The sequence below is a fragment of the Papio anubis genome, chromosome X (genome assembly GCF_008728515.1).
Source record: "Papio anubis isolate 15944 chromosome X, Panubis1.0, whole genome shotgun sequence".
NCBI classification, from domain to species: Eukaryota; Metazoa; Chordata; class Mammalia; order Primates; family Cercopithecidae; genus Papio; species Papio anubis.
Genome location: NC_044996.1, coordinates 23,774,521 through 23,788,267, shown reverse-complemented (window position 1 = coordinate 23,788,267; position 13,747 = coordinate 23,774,521). Strand labels below are relative to the sequence as shown.

General features: G+C 42.8%; 1 pseudogene across 1 annotated transcript; it reads right to left on the bottom strand.

The window, feature by feature from the left end:
• Positions 1-4,274: 4,274 nt before the first annotated feature.
• On the bottom strand, positions 4,275-5,841 carry LOC101007320 (annotated as a pseudogene). The gene has a single exon (XR_642164.3). The product of XR_642164.3 is annotated as an argininosuccinate synthase pseudogene (transcript).
• Between the last annotated feature and the right edge of the window lie 7,906 nt (positions 5,842-13,747).

The window sequence follows — 13,747 nt, the reverse complement described above, 5'->3', positions numbered from 1 at the left end:
CACACAGTACTGACTACTGGATATGCCCATGCAGGCAGGCATTCGAGAATGGCATTACATTCCTAGCAGTCCCACCATCTATAGAAGAAACTGTTAACACACAAGCCCAATGACCTGAATTTGACCACATTATTTACAGGCACATCAAAAACACAGGTTTAGGAGGGGGACCTAGGTCAACCAATCCCTCATGACAATCATCCACTGCCACTGAGAGGATTGGGAAGGCACCAGAGAATGGACTGAAAGGCTCGCCTCTGCATTAGAAACTCCAAGTAGATGGCCCTTTCCTAGGGCCTTTAACACAAACCCATTGAAATTCCACCCTCAACTATAGTGAAACGCACCAGGAATGGGAGCCATACGATGCCTGTGACAAGTTCACTGTGTACCTCCACAGGTTTTCTCTATGGTGGGGAAAAGACAAAGTTAATGTCAGCAACATTTATAGTGGTTCTTTTATGCCTATAAAGAGTTCAGCTAACGGGATGGAATATACAGGAATAGAGGTCAAAACTGGACAACTTCTTAACCTCACCAACATATCTACATCTTTTCCTTGATTTTCCCTTATCCCATTTATGTTTACAAATCTTATCTGTCAGGCCCCACATCCACATAACACAGAAAGTCAAACATTTCCCCCCTTATGCTTGAATGACTACGTTTTGGGTCATTGTCCATCCACATTTGATCCCTGGGGACCATGGGATCCCTGTATTTGTGCAAATTATACTGGAATCCAAAGTAACCACACCTGTGCCTGTTTACAAGGTCCCTCCTCAGGAGTTTAATTAACAGAAACTGGGTTCTTCTTTTTATGTGGATCCAACCTGTTTCAACCCTTGCTTATTAAGTGGAAAGTCACATGCACTATAGTTGCAGCTATACCTGGATTGCATATAAATATATATGTAATTTATACAAATATATACAAATATATTTATATATAATATAATTATATATAATTTATACATACACAGTACTGACTACTGAATATATATACTTATATAATTTTTATATAATTATATAATATATAAATATATTTGTGTGTGTGTATATATATACACACACACACATACATATATATATATAACTCCTCAGACTTCATAACCTCTAGCCAAGTTCCAAATTTAGGATCCTTCCTAAATCAGGCCCTACAAAAGCCATCAGAAAAAAGAAACAGAAGCGTGTCTTAACCTCCCATCATCTGGCATCCTCACCGCTGAGAATCCGTGGTAAGCAGGAATGGTCTAGGACATTCTGTAGCCTGTGCAATCTTTGGGTTTGCAGATATACCCATGCTTAAGTGCAGCATTCATAATCTCACCATCTTAGCCCGACAATCTTGAGAAGCTACAGTAACAGCCATTGAGGGCCAACAACAGGCCCTGGATTCATCGGCAGGGGTTCTCTTGCAGGATCAGGGTGCTTTGGATGTGCTTACCACTGAGGCAGGAGGCACTTGCACGCTGTTAAATGAAACTCATTGCTTTTACATCAATACCTCAGGTAAAGTAGAATAAAGTTTAGAAAAGATAAAAGAAAACATCAAGATATTAGAGGGCCTTCAAAAAGGAGTTCCTCAAGATTCCTCTTTTAGACAACTGTTTCAGAGATTCTATGGTCAGGTTGGGCCATGGGTTACCCCACTTTCCCTGCCTATAATAATGCTCATATTAGTTTGTTTATTTACAGCATGTATCGTTAATATTATATATCTCATATTTTGTCTTCTAGAATATAAGAATTTCAAACCAAAATGTTACTGCAGCAAGGATGTCAGTGACTAAGAGAACTCCACAACTCTCCTTTGGACACAGCGGGACAAAATTTTAGGCTGCAAATGCTGTTCTGCCATCGTCCCACAACCACCCTGTCCAATTTAACTCCCAACTCAGGGACTTAGGTTCACATAACCTCCTGACCAACTAACAATCCTAGGTAGGGCCAACTCTGTGCCCCCGGTCAGCAGGAAGCAGTTGGAAGATGCGACCTTCACCCACATACCAAAGATTTGTCATTATTGCTTTGTCACAGGGGGAATGTGGAGTCCTATTTAGGGAAAAAGAGTCAGGATGGCAGGACCAAGAGAAAGCAAAAAGAAAAAGCAGATAAGCTATACATCTGCCTTTTTTCATACTCCAAGAGACACGGTCCTCCTGAGCAAATAACTCACAATCTTCCTGTGTCCAGCTATCACCAGACCCTCAGCTAATAGAAAAGTGCAGATTAGCTCACTGCAACTGTGGGGTTTTCAGACCTGCACAAAGCCCTCTTCAGCACACAGCACAAGCACTATACTATAAAATCCCCAGCAAGCCTTCATCCCCTGGCTGTCAGCTCCTCTCTTGCTAACCTGCCCATTCATTGCTGCCTTGCGATGTGTTTTCGTCCTTTAATAAATCTGCTTTTCTTTACCTACAACTGTCTTAGTAAATTCTTCTTACCTGCGCACCACTGGCCCCAAATAGTCACGGCTCACCCATGGCAAGTAGGGCTATGCTTCTTCTGAAACCTATGAGGGAGTCCTTCCTTGCCCCTTTCTAGCTTCTGTGGGTTTGTCAGCAATCCTTGGTATTCTTTGGCTTTCAACTGCGTAACTTCAATCTCTGCCTTAGTCATTGTGTGGAATTGTTTTTACATGGCCTTGTGTGTTTCTGTTTTCATGTGTCCATCTTCTTTTAAGGACACCATTTGAAACTGTGATATCTGCAACCTTCTGAAGTACTTGGGGTTAGGATTTCAACATATGTTTTTAGAAGACAATAAAACCTAGCGCAAAGCCTAAACAAAGTGAGGAGGGTCTCCTTGCACATGGGCAGCCCAGGATGAGAAATCAGAGCTGGAGCGGGGTTGGGGGAGGGCATCCACACCTGTGGGTGGCATGGTGCAGGTGTGTTAGATCCTGGGCAATGTGAGCAAGGCATCTATGTAGGGGAAAGCCTGGGTAGGGGGGTCTGAGTCCAAGCAGGATGAGGAGAGCATCTGTGAAAAGTGCGCTGGGTTTTTGAGCCTGAACAGGGTGAGCAAGGCTGTGGTCTACATGGGGATGGGAAGTGGGGAGCCCGTATGGCTTGCCAGAGCCTTAGTGGGGTAAGGAAGGCATCCACGCAGGAAGGACAACCTAGTTTGGGGTGCTGGAGTCCACCTAAGGGGAGGAGGGTGACTATGTGTGTGGACAGCCTGGTATGGGTTATTAGAGCCATCATAGGACATTGTTGAAAAAATTGGTGGAACTTAAGTGAAATCTGAAAACTCTGATGGATGAATTGTGGTTATGTAAGAAAATGTCCTAGCGCCCATTAAATACTGAAGTATTTCAGGACTATGGGGCATCAAATTGGCAGCTAGAAAAAAACTCTTTGAATTGTACCTGTAACTTTTCTGTAAATTTTTAAATAAAAAATTATTAAAAATGCTGAAGCAAATATGGCAAAATGGTATAATTCCAGAGGCCTGGATTTTATGTCCACAGGTGCTTATTATGCCATCATTTCTAGTTTTCATCTGATTGCAACATTACAAAATAAAAATACTTCAAAATTAAAGGTTATGCATGCTTATTATTAAAAAAAAAATAAATCACTCATGAGTTTATTGCCCAAAGACACTATTAACACTGGATATATTTTCTTTATGTCGAAAAAAGGTAATTATCAAGGTAAACAGAACTTGATGGTATAAGATTTTGAAGGGAGGTAATTTTCTTAAAGCTAAAATTAGATAGATCATTTTCCTTTTTTCACCTTTAGAGGAAATGTTAAAAATGCTCACATTAGTCTTCTCACTGAAGGTGCCTGTTCACGTGTAAAGCATTGCTGAAATCACAAGAGGGCGCACTCCTATCAAAGACCATCCAAAGTTCTGAGACTACTGTAACATGTTTTGAAACCTTAAAATAAATTCAGCTGGGTGCAGTGGCTCATGCCTGTAATCAATCCCAGCACTTTGGGAGGCTGAGGCAGGAGGATCGCTTGAGCCCAGGAGTTTGAGATCAGCCAAGGCAAGATAGCAAGACCCCGTCTCTATAAAAAATAAATGAGCCAGGCATGGTGGTACATGCCTGTGGTCCCAGCTGAGAGGCTGCAGTGAACTGTGATCATGCCACTGCACTCCAGCCTAGGTGACAGAGCGAGACCTTGTCTCAAAAAAAAAAAAAAAAACTTCAAGAAAGCTTTTATCCGTCTTTTAAAATATCAGCATTTTATCCAGGTCTTTTTTTTTTTTTCTAATTTGTCTTACATCTGCTTACTTTACTTTTTTTTAAAAAATCTTTTAATTGTCATTTTATAGCTCCCCACCGCAGCTGCCCCCCACCCTTCCCTGCGGTGACAACACAACGTCCGCAGGCTTCGGGGGGACCAGGGAACAAAGCTGGGGCCTGGCAGCCCCACTACGCTGCCAGCCAGGGAGAACAAGTCACAATTACAAATTATCACAATTAGTGCCTGTACTTGGGGAATCTGCAAATTGAGGAGGCCCCAGCTCCTCATTGTACAGGGGTCTATTTGGCAGTGACCTTGCTCTGGAGACGATGATATTCCTTCAGCCTGAGGGAATTGATGTTGATGAACCCGGTGGCATCAATCGGCTCCTAATCACCCTGCACGTTCATGCTCACCAGCTCCTCCTTGTAGAGAGACAGTGGGGACTCCCGGCCGAGGATGTACACCTGGCCCTTGAGGACGGACACCTGCACTTTCCCTTCCACTCGCTCCTGGGACTTGGCAATGCAGTGGCGGACAAATTCACACTCAGGGCTGTGCCAGAAACCGGTATACACCAGCTCAGCAAATTTCAAGCCCAGGCCTTGTTTGATTTTGCGCACTTCTTGGTCCATGGTGAAGGCCTCGTCTAAATGAGCGTGGTAAAGGATGGTGCCTGCTGGGGTCTCGTAGATACCTCGGGACTTCATTCCAATGAAGCGGTTCTCCACGATGTCAATACGGCCCACAACGTGCTTGCCCGCGACTTCGTTCAGGTACATGAAGAGCTCCAAGGAGGTCTGGTGGGTGGTGCCATCCTTGACGTTGGTCACCTTCACGGGGACCCCTTTTTTGAACTCGATCTCGAGAATGTCAGGGGTGTTGGGGGCTTTGGCCGGGTCCTGGGTCTTCGTGTAGAGACCTGGAGGCGCTTGGTTCTTGGGGTTCTCCAGGATTCCAGCCTCGTAGCTGATGTGCATGAGGTTCTCGTCCATGCTCCATGGGCTCTTGGGGGTAACCGGGATGGGAATCCCGTGTTGCTTTGCGTATTCCATCAGGTCATTGCGGCCCTTGAACCAGTTGTAGAATTCGGGCATCCTCCAGGGAGCAATGACCTTTATCTGGGGGGCCAGCGAGTAGCAGGTGAGCTCAAACCGGACCTGATCATTCCCCTTTCCCGTGGCGCCATGGGACACATACTTGGCCCCCTCCCGCTGGGCGATTTCCACTTGTTTGCGGGCGATGCAAGGCCTGGCGAGAGAGGTGCCCAGGAGGTAGCGGTCCTCATACAGTGCGCTGGACTGGATGGCCGGCCAGATGAACTCCTCCACAAACTCCCTGCTGACATCCTCAATGAACACCTTTTTGGCCCCAAGCTTCAGTGCCTTCTTCCTGGCTTCCTCGAAGTCTTCCTTCTGGCCAATGTTGGTCAGATAGGCAATGACGTCATAGCCTTGTTCCTTCAGCCACACGAGGATGCACGAGGTGTCTAGGCCGCCACTGTAGGCCAGAACCACGGAGCCTTTGCTGGACATAGTGTCTGGGATTGGAGGCGTGAGTTCCTGGCGTCTGGAATCTGTCTTCATGGTGCACTGAACCACTCCGGCTCAGGCAGCGGTGGTAGGCGGCAGAGCAGGGCATGCTTTACTTTTAAAATCAGAAGATGTAGACTCTATTGTCTATGTCATGACTGTTAAAATATTTTTTAATTTATACCTAATTTAAAATTTTTGCCCTAGGTAGTAGCATGAATCCTCTTGATGTTCCGTAGAATCTTCCTATAATGTTCTCACACTTCTACAAGGCAGAATTGTCACAATTACCCTGCCACTGGTCCTGTCCTAGATATATCACCCTTTCTTTGGAGTTATAGAGACCTATTTCATTTTTTGGAGATTGAGAATAGTCTTGGCTAACAAGTTTGATGGTTTCTTCCTTTTTTTTTTTTTTTTTTTTTGTGAGTCTCCTTCCTGTCACCCAGGCTGGAGTATGAGTGGCATGGTCTCAAATGCTGCAGCCTCCTCATCTCCCGGGTTCAGCGATTCTCCTGCCTCAGCCTCCTGAGTGGCTGGCATTTACAGGCACCTGCCACCCAGCCCATCACTAATTTTTGTATTTTTAGTAGAGACAGGGTTTCGCCATGTTGGCCAGGCTGGTCTTGAACTCCTGGCCTCAGTGATCCGCCCACCTCGGCCTCCCAAATTGCTGGGATTATAGGCATGAGCCACTGTGCCTGGCCAAGTTTGATAGTTTTCTAAAAAAGAGATTAATGGATATTTTCTTTGTTAGCTCGTCAGTCCTCATATTGGGGTGTAGGGAGGGAGTGTCAGGAGCTGGAGTTTTGTGTGAGAAAGGTGTTTAATGGTGGCAGTGCTTGTTGAGGGCTTTGTGTAGGCAAGAGCCCATTTGCCAGATCCAAGATTGTGCCACTGCTCTGTTATGACTACATTATTGGGGCACAGAGAGTGTCATAGGTGAAAGACATCTGAAAGAAAAATGTCATGTTCTATCTGTGTTTGGTGAAATCCTAGGGTTCCACAAATGTTTCATCTGAATTTCCCTAAGAAGTTCTTGAGCCCAAACTTGTACTACAGGAAAATGTGTCCATTCAAATGCCAGGCTAGCTTATTTTTTTAGTAGGCCTCAAAATACTTTTGGTGTTTTGGTACTCAGTTTTAAACTTCTTTTAAATTTTATTGATTAATAATAATAATAGCTGATACTTATTGAGTGCTAACTATAAGTTAGCAAGCACCTCGCATACTCCATCCGATTTAATAGTGTGGTTCACAATGTTATTTTCCCATTTTATAGATGAGGGAACTGAGGCCCAGAAATCATAAGTGATTTGATCACTTAATTTAGACCTATTGGACTCCAAGTCTTATTTGCTTAGCCATTAAACACTCTGGCCTTCCCATATACATAGTTCATAACACTGTGCTTTCCCCAATCCCTCAATTCAGGCCTGTGGGCTTCTTTGTATGTAAAGTTGCATAATCAAGTAACCTGGCTCACCCTTAAAGCTAGGCCAGCCTCAGGGACTTTGCACTTGTCACAACAGAGAACACAGTGCAAAGACCAGATGGAAGCATGTCTGGAGGAGCAGAAAAGTAGGCCAATGTCACTGAAGTACAGTGAGTAAGGGGGAGAGTAATAGAAGAACGGACTGGATTAGGAAAAGAGGACCAGCTTTTATAGGGACTTACAGGCCTTTGTAAGGCTTTTACTTGGAATGACATGTGGAGCCATTGCAGGATTTTGAACAGATGAGAGACATGAGCTGACTTAGAGGTTTAAGAGGATCATTCCAGCTGCTGTGTTGAAACTAGACAGTGGGTGGTCAAGGGAAGAAACAAGGAAACAAGTTGGGAGGTGTATTAGTTTCCCTTAGGAAACCGTAACAAAGTACCACAAACTAGGTGGCTTAAAATAACAGAAGTTGATTGTCTCAAAAATCTGGAAGCTAGAAATCTGAAACCGAGGTGTCATCAGGGCCATGGTTTCTCTGCGACTCTGAGTGGAAATCCCCTTTGCCTCTTCCCAGCTTCTGTCAGTGGCCATTGATCCTTGCCATTCCTTGGCTTTCGGCTGCAGTGCTCCAATCTCTGCTCTGTCATTGCATGACTTTTTCCATGTGTGTCTCTGCCTTCACATGACCATCTCCTTTCTGTGTCTCCCTCCTCTTCTTATAAGGACACCAGTCATATTGGATTAAGGGCCCACCCTACTCCAGTATGGCCTCATCTTAACTTATCTAATTACTCTGCAATGACACCATTTCCAAATAAGATTACATTCTAAGGTACTAGAGGTTAGCATTACGACAGTTTTTTTTTTGCGGTAGGGGGAAGACTGTAAACCCATAACAGGAAGATATTTCAGTAACCTGGGCAAGAGATAAGGGGAGCTTGGACCAGGATGGCAGCAATAGTGGTAGTGAGAAGTGATCTGGTTATGAATATATGTGGAAGGTAGACCCAAAAGGCTTTGCTGATGAAAGGGGAGTTGGCCCAAGAGAAAGAGAAGCAAAGATGACTCCAAGGTGTTTCAGCTTGAGGAACTGAAAGGATGAAGTTAGCAACAAGTGCGATGGTAAATGCAGAAAGACAGCAGATTTAGGGGAAAATCGTGGTTTGGTTTTGGACAAATTAAATTTGAGATGCCTCTTAGTCATTCAAGAGATGATGTTTGGTAGGAAGTTAGTTATATGAGCCTGGAATTCAAGAAGGAGTTCAGAGCTAGAGACAAAAATTTGGAAGTGATTTCTAGGGAGAATGAGAGTCCACTTGTGATTTTAAGCATAAAGCTTAAAACGAAGCTTACTCCAGCCAGGATCAGTTACTGGGATGCAGATGTAGACAAGATGAAAAGTTGGACTTAACCTTTGTTCCAGTTTTTCTAGGTAGGTGTGATGATGGGAGAGGGAATTGGGGAGCTGAGGATGGATGCCAGGTAGCGATGATAATAATGGACCATATAATCTAATTGGAATAAACATGTAAGTGAAGATATGAGGGGGTGATAGAGGGTAAAAAGATGATTAGCAGTGGAAGGGGTGTTAGAGTGGAGATATTAGAGGGAATTAGGAAGAGAGAGAAAAGAGTGGGGTAATTAAAATTAAGATTATTTTTTCAGCCGAACATTGACTAAAAAGAAAATTTTAAAAAAGAAAATTGAGATATTGAAGGTCCTGCAGTAATTTATGACAAGATCTAGGATATAAGCCTGGATGTGGGTGACCAAGGATGGAAAGAGAGAACAAGATCTTTGGAGCGGAGGAGGTCAAGCAGCTAAGAGGCCAGAGTGCTATGTGGATTATTCGCAATGTGGACAATGAATGTAGGTCTGTACATACACATGCATGTATGTATGTATCCACATAGATATCGAAATCGCCAAAAATGATGACAGGGGCAGTTGTGAAGACAGTGAACCAAGAGCTCAAATCATCAACAAATAAGGGAGAGTGAACAGGAAGAGGGGAGATGATAACAACAGGGAGGTGTAGCAGGTAACATACTCTGAAACTTAGTTTTACAGCAAAGTGATTGAAAGAAGCTGAGGCAGGCAGTTTGGGGAGAGTCTACACACAGGAAGTGGTAAGCGGGAGCAAAGAGGACACTATTCCAGCTCTGGGCCCAGTGGTACATAAGGTATGAGAAAAAAAAATAGTCCCCACTTGAGAGCGCTCTACAGGAAGCAATGTCTTCAGAGGGGAGTTGAGTTTTTGATAAAGCCAGAAGTTCAAGGACAATTTTAGAGAAGTTGAGGATGAAGGGGATTTTGCAGAGAGAAAGGTCAAAGGGTTTGGAAGGGTTGGGAAGGGGTGGTCGATTGAGCAAGATGAGGAGGTGCAGGAATTCATTTCCATGTGAGTGATCATGGATGATCTAGATGGTTTGAACTTTTGTGATGACTGAAGTAAATAGGCATTTAGAGCATGATGAATCTTGATGATCTCTTGTCTGGGGAACAGATGGTTAGTTTTAAATGTAGCCTCTCCTTGGGATTGGTGTGTCCTGTAATGCGGTGTGGTTGATAATGAGAATGATGGGGGAAGGTGGAGAGGTGGTCTCACTCTTACTAGGAGCAGGTAGAACACTGGGCTCCTGTTTTGTTTGTTTGTTTGTGGGTTTTTTCTTTTTCTTTTTTTTTTTACTTTTTGTGGAGAATGGGATCTTGCTATATTGCCCAGGCAGGTCTCAAGCTCCTGGACTCAAGCTATCTTCCGACCTCTGCCTCTCTAAGAGCTGGGATTACAGGCATGAGCCACCCTGCCTGGCCCTTTGATGTTCTTAAGAGAGGCATCAAATCCAGAGGAGGCTTGATCTTACCAGGAGAGATTATAACTCTCAGGGTCTCCCTTTTAATCCTACTGGGTCACTGTAATACTTCTCTTATTTCTTTTATTTTCATAGTCTGCTCATTACTTTAACATAGTACAATGTTTGTTTTTGTAAAACTGATACATGATGATTATGAAATATTCAAGTAATGGAGAAAAGTATAATGAAACTCAAAAAAAATCCTCCCCAAATAACCCTCATTAACACTTGATGAACTTCATCTCAGACTTCTCTATCGATTTTTACATTTGTAACTACTTTACATGGTCTTGTGTTTCCTTTAAATAATATGAGTTATTGTTGTAAACAGTTTGAATACTATAGATTTATTCTAATCCTCTCACTTTACAAATGAGGACATTGAGTTCCAGAGAAAGGAAAGGACCTGTCCGAAGACACTCATCCTGTCGGTTAGGCCCAGGTCTCTCTCTTTTTTAAAAAAAAATTTTAATTAATTAATTAATTTATTTATTGAGTCAGAGTCTTGCTTTGTCGCCCAGGCTGGAGTGCAATGGCGCAATCTTTGGCTCACTGCAACCTCTGCCTCCCAGGTTCAAGCAATTATCCTGCCTCAGCCTCCCAAGTAGCTGGGATTACAGGTGTCTGGCACCATGCCTGACTAATTTTTGTATTTTTAGTAGAGACGGGGTTTCACCATGTTGGCCAGGCTGGTCTCAAACTCCTGACTTTGTGATCTGCCCACCTCAGCCTCCCAAAGTGCTGGGATTACAGGCGTAAGCCACTGCTTCCAGCCAGGCCCAGTTCTCTTTACTTTCCAGTTCAGTGGGTCTCTTTAAGCCGTGCTCCTCTCTTCTTCTCTTACCTTTTACATAGCATGGTCCCTGCTCTTTCAACACATAGATTTCTGCATTCAGAGATCTCACTTTGCCTTTGGTTTTTTTTCACTTATTCATCTAGTCATTCAACAAACCTTTATTGGACATCTACTATATGCCAGGCAAACATATTAGGCACTAGAGGTGTGGTGATGAACAAAACAGACATGATCTGTCACCTCATGAAGCTTGCATTCTACAGAATGCACAGGAAGTTTGCACTTTACTTCCTAACTTTCTCCATTCAGGCCCAGGCCCATATAACTATGCACTTGTTTGTAACTCCGAGTCCTTCGATGGTGATGGGAAAAGAAAAGAAAAATTGGTAGACTTAAAGTCATATCACTAGCACGTGGGAGTACCAAATGAATACTTGCTAGTGGTAGATACTAACAAAATCCATGAAGTCTAGAATACTTTTCTGTAACTATAGTTTCAAACATTAATTTGAAAGTTTAATTTAAAAATGCCATAGTGTTACATGTAACACAAATGCCCATAACACAACATTTAAAATGTAAAAATATATATGATCTATAAGGATGCAAAAGTCCTTCTCTCTAATTGTACCTTCCAGAGGTAGCACTTCTAAACCCTCTGATGTGTGTCCTCACCAACTTTTCTCTATGCTTACATAGATTTTATTTTTTAATAATAACAGAATTGCGTAATTGTTGCCAAATTCGAACAATGCAGACAGACTTACATTGTATAAAAAGTGAAAATTTCTCATATACTCACCCGCAGTCTCAGTCCCCATGGGTGACTATTAACATATTGGTGCATATTTGATGTGAATATTTTCAAATCTTTTTCTATGTATGTACATAGAAACACATGCACACACATACACACACACACAAGCAAAAAGGGCTCTTTACATTTTTTGTTTTAAGCCAGCAGTAGTCGGAAATTTAAAGTCCAGGAGTTGAGGGCACATTCCTGTGTTTTTCATTTCGACAAGTAGAACAATGCAGCCATATGCCGGTCCCTCTCTGGATTTAGTACCCAATGCTTGGAATGTGAGCAGATGCTGAAGGCTATTAATGAAGTCCTTGAAGGGAGGCCCATTTGTGTGTGTCGTAGACAGAAGGCCAAAGTTGAATGTAGTGGCCAACTGAGCAGCTGGCAAGGGACTAGGAAAATCAGGAATGCACCAACGCTGTTGCAAGTTGATGGACCATGGGAACCACATCATCTAGAGCAGTGTCCTGACATTTCTGTCATTTAGGAAATGGAAGCAACACTTGGAGTCCTGAAGTCTTTTAACCTCAGTTGTTACATTAGTGTGTTGCAAATGTGATAGAGAAAAAAAATCTGGAAAAAATGATCTGATATGGTCTAAATGAAACTGGCTTTTATCATGCCTAAAACTGGAAAACTCCAAGACTTTCTTTTTTTCTTTTTGATTTCTTGGATACAAAGAACAAGACCCAGTAATGTGTGTTTGATTAATGCCAACTCCCTGAACTCCTTAATGTCAACTAGCTACTCTTCATTACCAAACACCACATGTGCTCTTCTTTCAGTTTAGGCATACCAGCCCAGCTGCGGAAGACACAGTGGTGATCTCTATCACACCAACAATCAGATACTTATCGTAATAACCTCCTAATCAGATCGCACATGAAGCTTCAATGAAGTCATTATAACCAGACATGAAATAATTAACCTTTTCTAATTTAAAAGACCTAACAAGGAATGGTCTCTATGACAGGTGTAAAATTCCATTCCTTCTAGAAAATTACTCACCTAGCAGATGCTCCTTCTGACTGAAAGAGAAATTTCATTGCAAAAAGAATGTTCACCTTTTATTATGAATATTGTACAATGCATTAAGACAATGACTTTCCATGTAGCAGTGCATGACCTTGACCTTCTGACCACTAATGTTCATTGTGTAATACAGATTACAAATATTCACCTGTCTCCATTCTTCGTCAGTGAATTGCAAGAACACTTGGATTCTAATGCTGAGGGTCCCTGGAAGTCTGAGAATGCATCACAGTCTCAGGCTTTCTCAAAAGTGTAAATAGATTAGTGTGCTAAAGACTTGCATTGAAAATAGAGATTGCTCAGGAAAAAAAAAAAAGAATTCTATTTCCACTGCCAAAGAGAAGAATCAAGATCAAGAGGGAGAACCTATTTTTATACCACAGTGCAAAGATAAGAAACCTTCAACCTATTATTTGGATGTGGCCCTGGGCTTAACTTGGTACAACTTGAAGCAGTTTTCTGAAGTACATACCCTTCTCCCTCTACATTGAGCCATATACATATACAGACAATTTTGTTGAGTCCAACATGAATGTGATGTGAACTCAACAGAGATCTCTGGGTGTTAAAAGGTAGGCCCCATGCTACAAGATGGCCTTTGAGAGGGAGAGATGCTTTGCACAGAGTCCTAATTTTCCTGGGGAGAATTTGGGTGGATGATAGCAATGACAGAAGTGATGGAGACTGCATCACCCTTGGGCTGAGTGTGGTTACGTTTGGGTGGAAGTCAGAGAAAGTGTGGGGTTGCTGATCTTGGGTGTGCCAAACTTTCTGAGTGCTAACTGGGAGGTGGCATGAAGATGGCAAAGCTGGAAGTGGAGAAGGAGCGAAGGCTTCTGCCAACAGTGGTGTCTGATGTATGGTGAGGCGGATCATGCTGGTTGTGCTTTTTATTTCTTTTCTCTTTCTTCTATGTTTCTCTCCTCCTTCCTCTGGCTTGATTTTATTCTCTCTCCCTCTTTTTCCTGGGGTATGAGTGACAAGGATGGACTTTCGAGAGGCTCTGAACTTGAAATTCCAGCAAAGAGAAGGACCTGTGGTTTGTGTAAGCATCTCTCAGTTGTCCAGATACAGAACT